The following is a 20,561-nucleotide window of genomic DNA, read 5'->3' on the forward strand; positions in this document are numbered from 1 at the left end:
CCTTTGTTAAAGGCCGCTAAAAACAGAAATATAGAATAGACAACAATATTGGATTTTTTTTTTTTTTAAATGCCATCCTCAATCCTGTTCTTCAAATGTGGCTTAACTAATTCAGGTTAACATACAGTCAGTCAGTCTAAAATAATCCTGTGAACTCATATTGCTAATTTGGTTCTTTGAAGGCAGTTTGAGGACTGATTTTTAATCCTGGATGAAGTTATCTTAAGTAATAAAGGAAAAATCATCAGCATTCATATAATTGGCTGAATGCTGACCATGTTATTGCAGTAAAATGAAGTAGGTGTATTGGGAACCCAGCATGCACTGGGGCAATTCCTGGAAATTAGTCTAATTTTCTGTGTTTCTGCATTGTTACTGCTGTTATTTCGTTCTGTGTTGTGCTCCACAGTGTTTTAGATATTACCAGTTAATGTGGTTAGACTGAGAGTGATGTTGCTATGAAAATTAAACCTTATTAAAACATCTCAGAAAGCAACTTTAATATTGAATGCTATATATTTTGGTTCCATTGGTCTTTTAACAGTCAGCCTCTTAGCTCAGAGTATCCCTAACTACATTTGGATTGATTTCTTTTAGTGTTCAAACTTTCATTCTGTATATTTGTGTAATAAATTTTATTATGTAGATTAGATTAGACAGCTTTATTAATCCCCAAAGGGGAAACTCATTTGCCACCAAATCAACTCATGCAGACAACAAACAATATAGACAATGCATTCGCAGGACACAGTGAATAAATAACACCATAAAAGCCATTTGAGACATGATTACTAGCTGAAGCAAACAATATAGACATTGTATTCACAGTACACAACAAATAAATAACCTCATAAAGCCATTTAGACATGGTTGACAGCTGAATGGTGCTATGGATCTAAACCACATCTAAAAGTGTTCATTAAAAAAAATCTGACCGCTGCTGGAACAAAAGACCTTCTGAGTCATTCAGCAGGACACTGAGGCATCACTCACTGAATGAGCTTTGGTCTGGCCTTCAAAGTACAGAACTGTTTTTAGTTTGGCCCTTGTTCTCTTTTCTACAGTGACCTCAAGTGAGTCTGGGGTAAGGCCAATCACAGAGCCAGCCTCTTTAATCATCTGATTGATCCTGTTATTATCATCCTCAGTGATGCTGCTGCCTTGTTAGCCTTAAGGCACCTTAACTTCTGTCGAACAGTAATAGCAATAGCTGGGCTCCAGTCCTCAGAACTACTTTGTGCAAGAAATAAGATGATGCTCCTGTGGGAAGCAGAAAAATCAAATTTGTCAAACCTTGCAAAGAACTGGTTTGCCTCATTTAAATTTTTCCCAGAGCCAAGGAAACTGGGATTACTGGTCCCATAGCCAGTAATAGATTTCATGCCATTTCAAAGGTCCCTTGTGTTACGATTGGACATCTGTCCTTCAACCCTTTCCTTACAGTTACGTTTACCCTGTTTGATAATTGCTTTTAGCTCCCTTTGAACAATTTTAATCTTGTCTTTGTCACCACTGAAGAATGCAGTTTTCTTCCTATTAGCAGAAGCTTTAACCTCTCTTGTCACCCAAGGTTTATTATTAGAGAAGATTTTTATATAGAGAACTATATTTTTTTAGAGAACTCCCTGGGCAAGTAGTAAGGTCAGCAACTTACCACAAGCAGCTCAATGTTTGGGTCACACAGTCTCTCCTTCATCGTTACATGACCAGGATGATGCCACTGATCATTAATGTAAAGGCAAACACTGCCACTCTGTTTTTTGCCAGTCCTCCCTGGGTCTCTGTCCATCCTGTGTAGTGAAAATCCTTCCATTTTCACATGGGATTCTGGTACCCTGTCAGACAGCCAGGTCTCCATGAAACATAGTAGGCTGCTCTGTCGGTATAGGCAATCATACCTCAAGTAAGCTGTCAACTCATCTGCCTTATTAACCAGGGAGCGGACATTCCCCATAATAATGGAGGGTAACACAGGTTTATACCCCCACCAACTGTTCCTGACTTGGGCCCCTCCTCTGCAGCCTCTCTTTCTGGTCTTCAGCTTGATTTCAGACAAATTGACATCAAGATCCAATCCACCCGACACAATCAAAAATTGTTAAAAATCATTAAAAACACATAAAAACAACACAACAGATGCACAGGTGGCAGAGTCGCCAGCAAAGGGTGGCACCTCAGGAGAATGTAAAGGTAACTTTTCATGATAAAATAAAATGTGATAATTACACCAACAGATCATAATGATTTATCAATAACCTGCATGTTCTCATCTAAAATGTATAATTATATCAACATTCTTTCATTATAAATCAGCTAGATTAAGTATTTGTATCTGAAAATGAGTTCATGTTTGGGGTTCACCCTAAAATGTGTTGGTCATGATCCAGCTAACTGTCAATAAGTCTGCAGTTTTGTCTGTTTGGGTTTAAGGACTTGATGTTATGACAGTCACAGATGAATTTTAAGCCAACGCAAAGAACCAGAAAATCCAGATTCAAATCAACATCAACATTTTAATCTGGAGAATCCGGTTATCCACATACAAAGAACAGGGCCCTGATCTAATCATATGGAGTGAACAACATGGCGTACTGTGGAGAAAGGTTATGTTTATAAGGTTAGATTTTTATTTATTTGCGTTATTACAAATGTCAGTCAGATTTTAAATGACGTTTTCTTATTTTTTTAAAAGAACTTGGAAATTCAGGTTTCACTGCGGCTCCCAGATACTATGAAGATTTGAGTAATGTGACCTTATTTGATAACTCCAATGGTGTTGTGGTGTTCAAAACCTTAAGGAATTCTAATTCCATTCATACTGCACCAGACCTTTCTTCAATGATTTTCAGTCTAATGGTGTAGTCACCTGGCCAGTTTTGGCACTCCCTCTGCAGAAATGTATTTCCCCTTTATCCTTGGGAAGTGAAAAGTGGTGCTTTGGCAGTACTCCGTGTTAGTGCTTAGAGAGGTGAGCCTTGACATGGATCCCCAGCTGCTTTCTGTCCAGATCCACTTTGCAAACTCTCATCAAACAAGCTAAATTGATGCTGAGGGCGGAGAGAGAAGGTCAGAGGAGGAAAGAGAGGGGAAGCGGGGGGGAGGTGGGGGGAGGCAGCGACAAATGAGATGGGGAGGAGAGAGAAAACCAGTGAGGAGTGCAGTCTTAAGAATGGAGTAAAAAAAATGAAAGGCGCAGGGAAAGAGCGAGAAAAATTCTAAAGACTGACAGATAGAAAAGAGTGCGGTTCTCCATTAAGTCCTGTCCTGGAGCGCTGCAGAGAACAGAGTGCGACAGCTCATTAACTTCCATCATGCCTCGCTGTTTCCTGCTTATAAGAAGAGACCGTGAACCCGTAACTGCTTTCAAGACGCTGCACTTTCTTTTGCTAGTTGTTGCTGTTATTTTCTGATATGAGTGCTGTGGCTTTAGAGAATCTGACTGATGTAATAACACAGACAGAAAGACAGAGAGAGAAGGATGAAGAGAGAGATGCATCATTATCTGAACTCCAAACTATGGACTCTGTAATTTCTACACTCTTCTACTGAGTCCTCAGAATGAACAGTCATATTTGCCTTGCAAGGAAGACATCAGCACTGACACCTGCTCTGTTGGTTTCTGGCGTGAAAGAGAGGCAGGGGGGAGTTTCTAACAAACTAACGCCAGACTGGACTGGACAATCTGTACAGAAGGAGGGAACAAAATGCTCTGTTTCCATTGCCACCACATGCTGCTGATAGACATTCAGTTAGACTGCGAGTGAACAGTTGTAGGACTTAACAGAGAGCCAGCTTGGTAGATCAGGACTGTGACAGCTGGTCATTCATACTCGGTGCTGGAGGGGTTTGGGAGTGCAGGGAGTAAAAAAAAGGCCTGTTTAGAATAAATGCCTGTTTAGGTTTTTTTTTTTGCATAAAATTATATCTGTGTACTGTTTGTATAAAAGTTGTATGATACAAGTTACTATGGAGAGCTTCCTTCTCACAATCTTGAAATCAGGTGATGATGATTCTCCTTGTGTTTGTGAGAGAGTGATACAAAACACTTTCCATCAAATTTTGACAGGTCCAAGTCAGATCGCGCCACCTCACTGTTAGTCCTGCTTTACTGTCTCTAATAACCTCAACGTCATCAAACCAGATCCTTCTATGTCACCGTGTCTCGTCCCTTCCCTCGACCAATGAGAGGATGTAAAGCAATAAGGGGGTAGGGGATGTCGAACAGGGCTACACCTTTGTTCTTCAGTGAACATTCAAAATGTGATGCAAGGTAGCTCAATGAATCCTTGACAATGAATGCAAAGTATATGGTGGGACAAAAAACCTAAAATAGACAAAAGGTGAAAGGTAAAAGTAAAAGTATGCAGTTATATGGGAGGAGAAGATTTTAAAAGATGTGAATGAACACTGTCTACATGGGTAAAAGTACAAGTGAAGACATTTAATTTAGGAAACCTGGTAAAAAAATAAAAAGTTTAAAAACATGAATGAACACTATTTATAAGTATAAAAGCACATGAGAATGCATTTAAGTTTGGAAACATGGGGAGAAGAAATAAAAAGTAAACCCAATCTATAACTGTAAACTAGAAACACAGAAGAGAGAAAACACTAGTGAAGATGTTTAATTTAAGAAACCTGGTAAAGAATAAAAAGTTGAGTGAAAAAATTGTAAAAATATCCCCAACAAAGTTTAAAAACATGAATGCACACTACCTACAAGTGTGGAAGCACAAGAGAAGGTGTTAAATTGTGGAAATATGGGAAGAAAAATTTAAAGTTAGATAATAGATAACAAAAGTTTAAAAATATGTACGAAGTGAATTAATCAAGATTAATGATGTGTGTGATGTGATGTGCAAACATTTTTAATGAAGAATATGGAGAAGAAGAAAAAAAGAAAGATTAGAAGTTTTATCTGTAAGAATAAGTAACAATAAAATGAAATCAAGAATAAACCTATACAACAAACTCATTAAAAAAATTCTCATAAACAACACAAATTAAATATTACATGTTTGAAAAGGAGTAGGAAGAAGTATACACAGTGCAGTGCCTGGTTGGAACAGGCTGATTACTTGGCCTCCAGCCACTACTTCAGTGCATAGAGAAGTTAATGCAATTGATGCAAGGTGTGAATGAGTATATACACCAACAAGATGAAAGAACCTAACATTCTATTATACAAGTACTCTAATAGTAAATGTTTTTTGCTCATTTCAAGTAAAATAAGGACTTTATTTAAAAATAAAATACTGTGCATCCTAAAATAAAGTCTATCAATCATATTGGGCTCTTAGATCGTTCCTATTTTCTGTTCCTTCAGTTTGGATTTGAGTGGGTATGTTTGCTACAAAGAATTGTGCTTTGTCTGTAGTGGTGCTTCACAATCGCTGCCGTCTCAGAGCGTATGAGACAAACTGGTTTTGAACTGCCTCTGGGAAGTATTTCCTTTGTTTTACGCATGTAACTACAGTCATTGTGTATTGGGCTCTGAGTGCTTGTACCTGAACACCTCCTGTGTAGTGCCGATCTGCTAAGCGTGCTGCTAACGCTCCACTTTCTGTCTAGACATGGGGTAAGGGTGTCCATTCTTGATTAAAAGCTCTGTTTTAGCTGTCTAATTTCTCTTTTCAGAGCACTGTTCTCTGACTGTAACACGCCTCGTCTCTGCTCTCTCTGACATACTGCAGTCTGTCTGCAGAGCCCTGAAGTTCCGCCCTTCCCCTGCACAGAGCGGAGCGGCTCATTGAGTGCTGGTCTATTCAAAGTTTATCAATATTAAATGTATCACGTGGCCTCTGTTAGAGCCTTCAGGTAAACGGAGCGATGATGTCTTTGTCCTGGCTGGAGTTGATGTTCATCAGTCCAAAAGTGACTCCAGTATACGTCTGCGTCTGTAGGGACTGAATAATAGCTGGACAGCCCATCACACCCATCTGTCTCCAGATCCTCATCCCGATGTTCCATCCTGGCACAGAGCTGGAACTCGGGGACACTGTACGTCTGGATGAAGAAGAGTTTGCGTCTGCCAGCCAGCATGGGGCATGCATCTGCAGTGAAAAGATGTCTGACCATGTTAAGACGTAGACCTGCAGTGTATGAGTCTGTAGCCAGGAGATGACTGGCTGTGCCGCGGATAATTATGCAACAGATGAAGCCATCGCTTCCATGGTTCTCTCTCTGTCTAAAAATCCCTCTAAGAGTTGAAAGAATGTCATCCACACTCAACGATTTGCAGAGGACCACACTGAAGTGAAGAGTCTTAAATGTATGTTCCAACATCTCTGAGTGAGTAAGGAAAGATGAAACCATGCATTCAAGTTTTACATTGGTGATAAGTCACTAAAAAGCACATCAGACTAGGGCTGTCTGTTTAACAATTTCTTGAAATTGCTTTTTGCCCAACCAACAGTCCAAACCCCCAATGTTCAGTTTACTATCATATGAAACAAAGAACAGCTTCAAATTCTTACAAATGAGAAGCTGGAACCAGGGAAAGTTAATCATTTTTTCTTTGACAAAATGACTAAAATGATAAATAAACTGTCAAAATAGCTGCAGATTAATTTTATATCGGTAAACTCATTGATTCATGGACTGGTTGTTTCAGCTCTAATTCATATCAAACATAATTTTTTAGTGGTATAGTCTGACTGTGGCTCTTACGTCCATCATTACCCCACACAGTCTATGATAACACATACTCCTCTGAGATCAGTGTTAAATTTGTAGCAATCTAATGGACTTGGCAACACAAAAGAGCAAGAAGAGACATTTCATTAATGCACTTAAATAATTATACATGTTGAAAAATACAACAAAGAACAAAGTTATCGGCACAAATCTTACCTGACAGTTCTGCTCTCTGTATGCAGGCGCTGGGATGTTTTCTGTGGCTGAAATGAAAGTAATAATATGAAGGTGAATATCAAAGTGAATATCAAAGTGAAATACAATGACTGAACTGGGGCTTTCTAACTCTATTGTGGCTGTGGCTCAGGAGGTAGAGCAGGTTGTCCACTAAACGGAAGGTTGGTGGTTCGATTCCTGGCTCCTCCAGTCCATATGCTGATGTGTCCTTGGGCAAGATACTTAACTGCAAATTGCTCCTGATGGCTGTACCATCAGTGTATGAATGGTTAGTTTTCTCTGATGGGCAGGTTGGGAACTTGAATGGTAGCCGCTGTACCCATTCAGCATATGAATGTGTGTGAATGGGTGAATGTGATTCGTAGTGTAAAAGTGCTTTGAGTGGTTGGAAGACTAGACTAGAAAGGCGCTATACAAGTACAGTCCATTTACCATTTACTGGGTAGATATTAAATAATAGTTGCCAACAGGACTTCCATTGTCCTGAAATGGGTATTTTGACTTACATCTCTGGTAAGAACATTGGTTGTTATAATTTGCTAATATCATGCCTGTCTTGCCAATGTGGAGGGACTGTCCCAGTCTTGTTTGCTGTGGAGAACAGGAGCTATTTGGGGTGGGGGATGGAAACTAAAGAGCAGATGTTTTTCAGAAGTATTAAATTTATGAGAGAAAAAAAATAATAAGCATGAACTGTTATATACTGTCTCACTCACACGAACGTTGTTCAGATGTTACAACTAGGAAAGGAGTAAATGGAGAGACATACAAGTAAATACAAGTAATAAAGTATAATTTCAAGTACTTGGTAAACTGTTCTACTTTTATTTGTTCATATCAATCACTTTTGTTGCAAATAGAAGTATAAGTTGGTTAATGAGTTGACTTTCATATTAGCTTTTGGGATGCTTTAGGATCACTGTACATGTGAAGTTACAGTGTTTGGTTGGGATCAGATCATATGTTTCCGGTGCCAAGTATTCTACTTTATTCTTCTTTATCAGTTTCCTTCTCTGCATTTTTCCTGTCTAAATAATATGTAAAAATGTTATACTTCACATTCGCTTTACTCAGTAGGTGATTTGTTCATTTTTAACAGAGGGGGGAGCTCAGTGGGAGAGTTAAAGTTAATTGTGATTATAATTTCGATATAATAGAACTGCTATTAGGCTAAATACATATTTTGTGTAGGCCTATTCTTTTACTGGATGTGGACACTGAACATTTGAATAATGCTAATTTTCAAAACACACCATAGTCTTCATGTTATGAACTTCACCTTGAATTATGTAACTGTAGCAGCTGAGTGTGGTGTGGTCAGTGCAGGTTAATTTCTTCAATCACATTACCTGCTCCACTCCTAGGTTACATCTATAGTTAAAACTATATCTGTAGTCATGTCTTCCCTAAAATATTTAGTTACAGAGGTGGCTTGGTTTGGGGGTGTGTTTTCAGCACCACAGACGCTACTGAATGATCATAGAAATATATCAGGAATATTATAGGAATACTACAGGCAGCAGTATGTCTCTATGATCCTCTCTCTCTCTTCCATTGCTACGTTGCAACTTGTCACTTTGATCATGAAGGTGACACTACTCTATAGACTATATAGGCTACAATATAGTATAGAATTAAGTATTTGTACAATATAGTTTAGAGAATATTACAGATCCAACACGAAATTGATAGAAGGGTGGGAATGAGAGAAAAAGGCGCAATTACAAGTCTGTCTGCTACTTCAGAACCAAGGACAGCATCATAGATTTATCAATACACAGCACAGTTAGGCTACTGATATTTCAGAACCATGGTCTGGGCCATAGATTCTAACTTGCGCAAACCTCAGTCAGATGAAGGATCAATGAGTCAGGCAGACTACACAAAAATATTCAACTAAACTACCTGCACTCTCTCTGCAGGTTAACAAGGAGGATGCATTTTGGTCATTTTGCTAACAAGGGGATGGCATCCCTCCTCATCTCCCCTCACATTGCCTGCTGACTTTATTGTATGTATAAATGTTACAAACAGCTCACCACCCTCAAACATTACTTTCATTTCACTTTTTGTCAAGGAGCATTTTATTGCTTGCGATTCATTAACTCTATAAATAAAGTATTAAAAGGCAAAAGTAAAATACACTACCTGATGTCTTGTACATATTCACTTTTTTGGCTAGATCAACCCTGCCAGTGTTTCTTAAGCATTCCTCTACTAAGTGCAGCCTTTTAGATGAAATTTTATCCAGCTTCTCTGGCTCAGTAATTACATCCAAAAAATTCTGTCACAGCATGTCAAAGAAGCAAAGTAAAATTGCTGTGCAAAATTAATGTAGTTTGTTAAAATAATTACATGCAAAAAGGAAAAAAGGTTTTGACATTTTTTGTGTCAAGTGACAACACCAAAACTCCCCACCCACTCAGTAACCAGTATACACTCATTCTTTCACCATTGAATGGTCCATCTTTTCACAAGGTAACGTGCTACCTAACAAGGATTTCACACTGTTCAGATCTTTATTTCTTTTATTTATATTATCACTTATATTAGCCATAAGTACTCTGCAGTGAGGGAAACAATGATCATTCAAAAGAACTACATGTATGTTAACTTGGATTGTTGAAATATGTATGATTCATCAGATATCTCAAAGCAGGGGTTCTCAACCATTTGTAACCCAAGGCCCATTTCTGATTGTTAAAAAAATTCCAAGGACCACCTTCCCAAATAAAAAAGAAAAAAACGTAACATGACAAAAAAAAAAGGAGAAACAGTAAACTGTGCTGCAAATATGTGTTTTGCCACTGTCAGCTGTAATGACCAAAATAAATATTCTGCTTACCCTCAGTGAGACACTCGGGCTTGCTTTTGGGAAATAATTAGATCAAGTCATCAAGTGAGAGGCTGACATGCAGAGTAGCACATACGCACAGCGCTAGGCAAAATCAGCTCCTCTGTAACCGTAAAGGGTTTCTTGCTATGAGCTACATGAGCAGCAACCATATAGCTAGCTTTCAAAGTGGCTTTTGACTGAGTTGTTGATGTTGTGATGACTTTCTGTTGTGCCTGAAGCCCGTTCCTTTTCCTCAAGAAATATTAGTTTGGCTTCCCAACACATCCTGGGTGCTTTGTGTTTAAGTGTCACTGGAGCTTCGATGGTTTTAGCGCCTGATTGGACAGGATTTCACCATTCATTATGGATCCGAATTTAATGTATTCAGGATCATATTTCCTCACCACCATTTTGGAACTTTTATGGGTGCAGGTTCTCTCCCACATCACTTTTTCGTTTCAAAAACCGATCCATTTTGTGTCACTGCGTACGATGGAACGTTAGCTAGCTAACAGGGGCGACACACGTTTGTCTCTACCTGATGTGGTGATATTCAAACATAACTGGTCAATGAAATTATGCATTTTAATTTGATGTTTTTTACTTATTTGAGTTTTTGAGCACATTTAGATACAAAAATAACTAGCTTTGTAAATGATCAAAAAAATAATAATAATAATTTTAATCTAACCATTTGGCAGTACCACTGCCTCCGAGGCAAACTAGATGGTGCTCAGAGGCAGAGAATGGATGTCTTAAAGCATATCTCTCCTCAATCTTGGCAGAAACTCCCTGTGCTTCAGAATCCTCTCCACCTCATCTCAGCTGGTTCTGACCACCTTCCTCAGGATATCATAATGCCTCAATTGCAGCACAAGCTCTGCCAGAAACAGACAAGCCACATTATTGTTATAAGTCTCACACAAGTGGAAGAGCCTCTTGTGTTCACCACTGCTGAGAGACTCAGCTATTAGATTAATAACCTGAAGTAGATGTTTGTCGGGAAGAGCCATTGATGCAGGAAGATGATGACTGATGATGTTTAACAGCAATGAAGACAGATATGATGATTAACAAATAGGAACTTTCACGTTGGATCGATATGCCTAGAAACCGGATCAGATTAAATACAAACACTGCACAATGCTGGTGCAGCACCAGAAAATACGAATGCAGGTTTTTTTTTTTTAACTTTTCAATTGAAGACTAATTTATATAAGAATTAGGCTACAGTGTGTGTGAGTGCGTGCATACAGCAACACACACACTGAGAAATAAAGGCGGGGCTAGAGAGGGAGTGAGAGCGAAAGAGAAAGAGAGAGAGAGAGAAGGTAAATCAGAGAAGTGTTTGTGTGTGTTCTTTTTAGTATTTTTTTTTCTCAATTTAGACATGCACCTGCAAAGATATAGAAATAACTTTTTATAATTGTTTTTATAATTAAAAAATCCTTGTCATGTATACTTCATTAAAACAAAATAAACAAGCAAAATGAACCATCAGGATATTATCTAATAATAATTATAATACTACTACTACTAGTAGTAGTAGTAGTAATAATAATAATAATAATAATAATAATACAGAATTTTTTTTCAAGATAACACAAATTATTAAAGACATATTTTAATGTTTGTCTTAAGGACATGCAGACCCAAGATGAACAGTGCAATGATGACTCCCTGAAAGTCCTCAGATAGGGTGTTAGCATAACAAAGGGTCTGAGCCTACCCACAGATTACCCCCATAGTTAGCCTGATCCTGTTCACCTTCCACTACCTTTCATCTTTCACCACCTTAAGTCTATGGTTTTCACACTTCCCATCCTATATTGTACGGTTTTCCCAATTACCTTTTACTCCCGTTATGAAGTCATCCTCTTGTCTGTGTGCGTGTGTGTGTGCATACAGCAGCAGAAACTGAGGGGAAAAAAAGCCAGAGCTAGAGAAGGAGAGAGAAGATCATTATAATCAGGCAATTATGCAGGCAGAATTAGAAACCTTATTTTCTCTTGTGGCAGGCTGAGTGTGAAGTAGACTAATCCAAGGATGTGACTGACTATCCTTTGTTAATATGGTGCATCTGTAGACATGTATGACAACTAAGATTTGGAGGTGAAAGCCTGTGATTTTGGCTTCTGGAGAACTCGTGAGTCAAGCAAGGCTCCTCAGGTTCTAATTTGCATTGATGAGGATTTTTTTCTCTTTCTTTCCTTCTCTTTTCACTCAGTGGTAGTGAGTAAGAGATCAGGGCAGTTGTACACTCCAACAACCCAAGACTATGGCTGCACACAATCAGTGTCTTCCAGTTAGTGGTGTATAATTATACTGCATGTTTTGAGACTTTTAATTTAATTTCATATAGTCTGAGCATTGCTGCCAATTTTTGATATTGTTGTTAATGTCACGGACTGTGAGTATGTGTATGCTTTATCCCTGAAAAAAAGTATACATTTGTAAACTTTATTATAAAATAGAATGTCTTAAAAACATTGAAATAATCTAAAAATGTTTTGTGGTTAAAAATAATAGGTGGACAGTCTCTGGACCTTACCACATAGCACCCCATGGCTAGCCTGCTTCCAATTAATTCTGGTTAACCTTTCACCTTTCACTACCTTTGTCTATTGTTTTTGTTTTTTTCCATCCTATGATTGGAAGTTTTCCCCATTATATTTTGTTAACCTCTCAGTACATTAAGTCTACTGAATTCAGTTTTTTGCCCACATATACTCTGTAATAGCTGTCAAGGATTCAATGAACTACCTTGCATTACATCATGAATGTTCAATGTTGGGCATCCTTCTCCCCCAAACGTCATTGAAATGGTTCAGGTTAATCCAGCCATTCATATGTACTGTGTTATTGGTAACACCACCCTCTCCTCTCTCATTGGTTAGGGTTAGTACCACCCACATCCTCTCATTGGTCAGAGGCAAGAGCCACTGATGTAAAACAATCTAATTGGATGACATTGAGGTTACTATAGTTCAATAGGAAGGTTACTATAGTTGGCACAATCTTATTGGGACCTGTCAAATTTTGATGGAAAGCGTTTTATATCACTCTTTTTTGTGCACGGAGATGGGTTGTTCATCAAGGTATGTATACCTTTAATTCCATGACGAACTGTAATCATTGGTCTAGGTGTCTGTATGCTTCAACCACCAATCAACCACGTCTAAAGGCAAAAGTATTTATACCTGTTGGAACAGTCATGCTGAAAGGCAGGATGAAAAACCTGCCGACACAGCGTGAGATGTGATGAATCGGATAAAAGTGTTGGAAAGTTTGTGCTGTTATCCAGTCTTCCCTTAAGGGATTCATGGTGTCTCACTGTATAGAAGACAAGTTTGGGAGCAGTTGTGTGAGAAATGAAAGAAGTTCAAACCCAGCATCCTTTCACACCTCTGCACACCTGGCCAGTTGCTGTATAAAATGGCAACTTCACCGTTGAAAAGGTGTTTTAAGCATTTTGTTTGAAGCATACTGAGACCTTAGTCAGCTGTTCTGATCCAATAAACTTTTTTTTTCAAATTCAGCAAATATCTCCTCACAGTCCGCTAGCTGGCCCTTCTGTGTGTGCGCTGAAAAAAAATCGACTGTCCATACACAGCACTGGCTCTGTAAATTGGCATGTAAACACAGTGGCTTGGAGCAAGCCACACAACAATACTCCAGCCAATCAGCAGCAGGGGGCGTTCCTGCTCACGCACAGGACAGGAGGAAGTCATCAGAGCAGCAGTCTGTGTGAGGAGATGACAGTCTCCAGTCTCCAGCACCCACTGAATGGTGGGAGGACTGGCAAACTGGAGAAAGAGAGGCTGTGACCTATTCACATAACTATGAATATATGACTAGTTGGCAAATCAAGTAAAACCAAATATAACACGTATGATGCAAGTAATTCAATTGTATTTATAGAACCCAAAATCACAAATCACAGTTTTGCCTCAAAGGATTTTAGCAATCTGTACAGCATAGTGAAAGCAGCACAGCATCAGAGCAGCAGCAGCAACTTCAGTCCTCCATCTGGGTTCACAAGGGATGTGTTCAGGCATTGTATTAAGTGTAGGTCACCTGCATTTTGCAGCACTTTTAGCCCAACACACAACACTGTAGTTGAGCAATGTAAACAGATGAAAATTGAGTTGAAGCGCAAAAAAGCAGCAACAGAAATCAACACGCACATAATGACAGATTACAGTGGGTATGTCACTCCTTACTGTGCTAAGTAGCAAGGATTCTCAGCAATAGAGCAGTTGCTCTTGCAGTTATCTTATTGTCCACTGGTGTCCTTCATTATCATTTTGATGGAAATGTCTTTGAGATCTTAATTATCTGCACCAAATAAGGCAGTTTAGGCATTGGTCTTCAATTGTTTGATCAAAATTCAACATGCTAGCAACAACATTCCCTCTTTCCTCACTGGTAGCAGCATAAGGTCTTCTGGTTTAAGGAAATCATTGCTATTTTGTCAACAAAAAAGCACTCAAGAATGTTGCTTTGCTTAGTTGTATCAGCGAGGCCAATCACACAGCTCATTTTCCTCAGTTCAGTGGTGGAATGCAACAAACTACATTTACTCTCAAGTATTGTGCTTAAGTACAATTTCAAGGTACTTGTACTTTAAGTATTTCCATTTTATGCTACTTTGGAGGCACTACATTTCAGTGGAAATATTGTACTTTTTACTACACTACATGTATTTGATAGCTTTAGTTATTAGTTACTTTTCTGAACAGTATTTTATATGTAAAATATATAGTCAGTTTATAAAATAAGCATTCTTATTAATTTAGTACCCAACAGTGTTGTTAACATTAGATTTACCTTGACAGTATTACAACATTAAAATGCTTACTATATTTACAGTATATGTCAATGAATGAATATTAAAATTCCAATAATATATATGATAAATATAACACTAAACAGGGCCATTTTGCATAAAGAATACATTTACTTTTGATATTGTAAGTACATGTAGCTGTTAATAATTCTGTAATTTTACTTAAGTAAGATTTTAGATGCAGGACTTTTACTTGTAATGGAGTATTTTCCCATCCTGGTGTTGCTAATAGATCTCAGTTCTTCTTCCACCACTTATAACTCTTTCCTGATAGAATGGGACAGTGGTATTTCCTTCTTTTCTGTGCTTGATTTTTCCAAAACAGACATACTGCAGTGGTGTAAAAATGTTTGATTTATTATTTAAATTATTATTAATATTATTAATTAGAATTTAATGACAAATATTTGCAAATATAAATAGATACAAAATGAGAAGTAATATTATTCAGAAATTGTGTTTTTGACTGAGAGAGTCCTGATGCTTCCCCAGATTTTCATGGTGAGGGCATTTTATTTTTGTTAAAGAGCTCGTCATGTGCTGCAACCAGCTTGGTGTTTGAGAAGAAACCAGCAGCCAGGACATTTGGTGGAGAGATTATGTGTGTGTGTGTGTGTGTGTGTGTGTGCGTGTGTGTGTGTGTATGCGCGTGTGTGTTTATGTAAGACGCTAAGTTTCAGTTCTCGCCAGCATGCATACTTGATTTTTGGCAATGGGATTTTTTGGCAAACATTCATACATACAATTTCTCATTGTCTCTATTTCTCTTTTATTTACACAGACGCTCTAATTCTATTTCACTGCTAAGGTCAGATTTATAAACCGGCATAGCTTATTCAACAGCTGGCACAACGTCAAGCCTTCATGTGCTGAATTTCAATGCAGGAAAATATAGCAGTGTTCTGGAAATGTCTTATTTCTCCTGAACTATCCACAAAATGAGTTTCTTAATACATTTAAGGTACAGTATAGAGCAGGCAGAGAAAAACATGGCACTGTATGATAACTCATACCTGCAGAGCATCATGCTAGTGGGTTTAATTTATCGCTAACATGTTGTCAGCATGCTGGTTAGCTTAACATAATATGGTGATGTGGTCAAGCATGTTAATTTGGTTGTTTCTTTGGTTGGGACTTTTTTTTTATTGGACAGCTGTGTATGTGCACCTGCTCTCTATCTCTCTTTTCTCTTTCATATGCATCCGTTAGAGCTGGACTGCAAAAATGTGACTTTAAATATGTATTTGCTGATAAAACTTAACCGAAACAGGCAAGAGATATTTTACATTTTATTAATTGATGTAAATCTAAAACTAATATTAAAAAATGACATGATAGATTTTCACGATAACTGTTAATAAACATACAGTATAATATTCTGTAGTTAATGTGCTCTGTTTAAAGCAACTATCTGCTGTAAACCATTTGCAAACCTCACATGAGATTCTGTAGCCCTGTGCTTCATTCAGTTTGTTGTTCGATATCTTTAAAAACCTGTTCTTGTATTATTTTTCATTCAGCTCCTGAACTTATGGCCAGATCTTATAAAATGACTCACCTGAGAGGCTGCAGCACACCTGTCTGTGTGTCTCTGTGTTGCAGGCTGCTGCTGAAAGGATTTTCATAATGAAATGATGCAACATCTTCACAAACAAATCAGTAGGACAAGCTGTGGCTTATTTACCATATCCATTTCCACTCATGGAAAAAGGGAGGAATGGGGTTATATAAATATTTCTCCTAATAATGCCGAAAGAGATAGTAAATGTTTGGATTGATTACAGAACATTCTTATTGTAGCTAAGCTCAGCTGTTACTGACACTTTGGTTCTTCTTTAAAAAGGGCCTGATGTCTTAATTCGCTTTGGGAAGAAGTTTCATCCGCAGTCATACATTTGTGTATTAAAATGACATGTCTGAGTAATGATCACAAATGAGCTAATAACACCCAATGCCTGAAATTTAGTTTAGTTATGTCCAGTGAAGACGTTTTCAATTGTGTTAAGTTTAAAACATTTAAAATATGAATACAAACTCCTTCAGATTCTCCACCGTTCATTCATCACTGAATCTACTTCTGATACTGTCAGTCAGGCTGCAGCTAGTCAACAATGTGTACAACTTGAAGTTGAGGGTTGCCCCCCCCCCCCCCACACACACACACACACACACACACTTTTCACACAAACCTGGTAGATAAAATGGCAAAGATTGTTTGAGATCAATAAAAATCTGGGTTGGGACAATTCAGCAACACCGTGACAATGGTGCCAATTTAGGTCTGCTGCCAAAGTCAGTGAACATCTCTTTGGACACCAACTGAACCATTGGGCCATGACTCTGTTCCTCACCTTGCAGAAGCTGACTATTACTGAGTCATCTGCAAACTTCAGAACATACCTGTCTTTATAAAAAAGTCTGACAGTTGTTTGTGTACAAGACAAATAAAAGAGGAGGAAGGATGCAGCCCTGAGGAGACCCTGTGGAAGATGAGCACAAGACAGAGATCCATTCACTCCAACTCTCTGGTCTCTGTCAAAAAATCAATCAAACAGCAAATACTCTATGTTAAAATTTGACTGCAACCTATGTGCAAGGACATCGGGCTGAATAAAATTAAACCTTGAGGAGAAATCAATGAAAAGCAGTCTTGCACGTTTTTTGCTCCCTTCCGCATGCCTCAAAACAGCATCCTCCACCCTCCTCCTGCCCTTGAATGCAAACTGGAGGGGTCCATTCTGTCCAGAATCATGGCTAAAACCTTGTTTTCAAAGGTTTTCATTACAAGGGAGGTATGCCTGCAGGGAGACAATTATTTAATGATTTTGGTGATGTGAGTTTAGCTTCTGCAACCACAACAAAGTCCTTCCAAAGTCTACTTTCTGCTGTTCCAAAGAAGACTGAAAGATATATGAAAAAATGTCAGTTGTCAGGCACAGCTTTTCAGGAGTTTATCCACAATGTGGACCAAGACCAGGACTTTTCCTTTCCTAAATAAGAATGAAAGATTTACACACTCTGACTTCATCTATCTGTATCTTAAAGCCCTCAACCATGTCTTGGAACTCAGAGAGTGATTAATGATTAAATTTGTGTGTGTCAAACCTCAGAGACAACTTATTTAACTAATTAGCAAATTCACTGTCATACATAATAGAACACACCACACTTTTATTTTTATTCTGCAGTCCAATCATAGATTTGACTGTATCTTTATATTTTAAGTGTAGCTTGTTAACACACTTCTGGACCTCACCTTTTTGAGTGCTGTCTGCCTAATGAAACATTCATTTTTTTCTGGTTCAGCAGCTGTTTAAGGTATTTACTAACCCAAGACTTATTATTAGAAACGATTGAACACATTCTGTGAGGAATGACCAGAGAGTTCATTTAAATCTTCACAGGTTTCTTTAAAAATGTCCCAATTTGAACATTCAAAACACTGATATGGTTCCTGAATAGAATCTTCATTCCACATCCTTCCTCTTTGTTTCTTCTCTCTGCAGACTGGAACTGCATGAACAGTATTATGATCCAAGGTGCCTAGAGGAGCTTTGCAATATGATTTGTTGGCTCCCCTGATAGTCCTATAGCAAATATCCAGCACCTTACCATGTCTCATAGGGCAGGTAAGGTACTGAAAAAAATCACTAAGGGACTTATTCATGGATTTACAATTAAAATCACCCTTAATAATATCAGGTGCATCAGGGGATATGCTCTGAAAATACTGCATCACTCCCATGATGATTGTGCATTGTCCATGTTTGCCACAGGGTGGATATAAACAACTGTAATATATAATTGTGGGAATTCTCTTAGCAGATAAAAAGGGGGCAGAGACACAGTTACAAACTCAGTATTGGGGCAGCACACTGTTTCACAAACAACCAGTCTTACACCAGCAAGCGTTGTCCCAATTCAATCTTGGAAGCTGTCCAAAACTGTTGATTTCAAGGTCAGAGGTCGAGGCAGCTGGATGCAGGTGTTCCTGTACTCCGACAGAAACTGTACACTTGTTGTCAAGTCCTCCGTCACATTCCTTAAAGATGGCACATTAGCGAGCATACAGTAATAGAGGACAGAGGTATGCGGCACAGATTTTGTCTCTGTAGTCTCTGGCACAATCCTCCCTTCCTTCCCATCTTCTTCACCCGAACAGTCCTGGTTCTAGTTTGGTACATTCCAAGGTCTTCCTTCCAAAATCTCTAGTATAACAGTGCCTGGCTCCATTGCTGCAAAACTGGAATTTACAGCATTGAGTGACATTTTGGGCTGTACTAGAGTCTTTCAGGCTGGTCATACTCTTGTAGACAAAACAACCTCTAAAAAAAAAAAGACCCTAATCAGAATAAGAAAGCTCACAACCTCCATGATGACAATGGATTGGACAACAGGATGAACAATTCAAGAGAAGTTTCTCATGAAAGAGGGCTAATGGCTATTGATAAGTGTGACGGCGCCAGCGCCTGTTGCCTTTGGTCCTGTGGTTTATGTCTGTATGTTGCAGGTCGATGGTGCCGATGTGTCACTAGGGTACTAACTGGGAACACCTGGCCAGTGCCCCAGAATGTATTTAAGCCCGCCTGCCCTGATTCCAGACCCTCTCTGATCCCTTCCCCATTTACCAAGCTGTGGTTGTTTTTTTGCGTTTCCTTTTTGGTTTTGTTCTGCACTGACAACACATCCATACACTTTCAAACACCACTGATACTGACTTCCAAATCACATTGCAATTATTGTTATTTACTTTCATAAATTTCAGTTTATTATCGCTGAGTTTGGGCGTGCGTCTCCCTCCTTTGTTGCGGCCTGCGAGCCAGTCATTACAATCAGGTTAGTGGAACCAGTTATACAGTGATGCTGGTTGGACAACTGAGTGGGCCATGGCATTCAGATGAAAATGGCTATCAAGCCAGTTGGGCCAGCCACTGTAGTTTAGATACAATTTAGATATAAGACAGAGTCACGCCACAGAACAACTGCTCTTTTCTTGAACTAGAGTAGGATTTAAAAACAACTTAAAGGTACATTCGGTCAGGGTAGAGAATGGTGTCACCTGTCAGAGGACAGCACAGCCTGATACCCACTGTGGGGCCTGTTGATGGGTCAAAAGGGAGTTTGAATGTGGACTATAGTTATGTTTACACCATAAGCATGCTGGAATCCCACTTTTAGCAAACACTGTATTCTAAATATCATCAATTATTTCACATTCATTCAAATTCCTAGTTATTTTTCTTTACTTCAATTGTTTCTGTGTTATTTGATTAATAATTCAAAAATTGAAACATTACATAAAGTTTTCAAACATTTATTTTCATATTTCAATTTTAATGTTTAATTCTTCTCCAGCATTGATTCCACATTATGTTTACATTTCTAGCAAAGGTCTTCCACAACTTTTGGTAAATGTTATTTTTCCAGTTTTCAAATAATGTATGAGGTTATTACTAATTTAGTTCATGTTGGATGTTTTTCACCATCTAGCAAATATACAAAAAGGGGTATTTTCCATATTTAATAAATCTTACACTGTTTCATCTATAAACATAAGGGAAGTTTCAGTTATTTAAGTATTTCATTCTGTTTTACCATTCTGAAGAAGAGCAGTTAGCCAGTGGATTCATGTATTAACTAAGCACCATCTACACAACTTAAAGATGAGACAGAAAGCGTTTGAATGCATAATTAGTAACAGGTAACCCTCTCAACCCTATCAAGTATAATTTCCAAATGAAAGTGTGTATATTCTGTATATACACGTGTCTAAATATAATCCACTATTTCATATGAACGTATTTATTTATTTAATTCTTCAGTGTTGTTTCTTAACTGGACTTTGCTGTATGTTATTTTAATAATTAATGAACCATTTCATTCTTTTAATGTTTGATTTTAACTGTATTTAGCATTATTTTAAATATGCATTAATTTAATGTCGGATATTTTTTGACATCTAACAAATATAGAAAATTTGTCTTTTCTATAATTAATAAATGT

At 38.1% G+C, this 20,561-nt stretch overlaps 1 pseudogene; it reads right to left on the bottom strand.

Annotated features, from left to right (window-relative positions):
- Window positions 1–5,664: 5,664 nt before the first annotated feature.
- Window positions 5,665–7,396, bottom strand: LOC122993340 (annotated as a pseudogene).
- Window positions 7,397–20,561: the final 13,165 nt, after the last annotated feature.

Source organism: Thunnus albacares, chromosome 12 (assembly GCF_914725855.1).
Source record: "Thunnus albacares chromosome 12, fThuAlb1.1, whole genome shotgun sequence".
NCBI classification, from domain to species: domain Eukaryota; kingdom Metazoa; phylum Chordata; class Actinopteri; order Scombriformes; family Scombridae; genus Thunnus; species Thunnus albacares.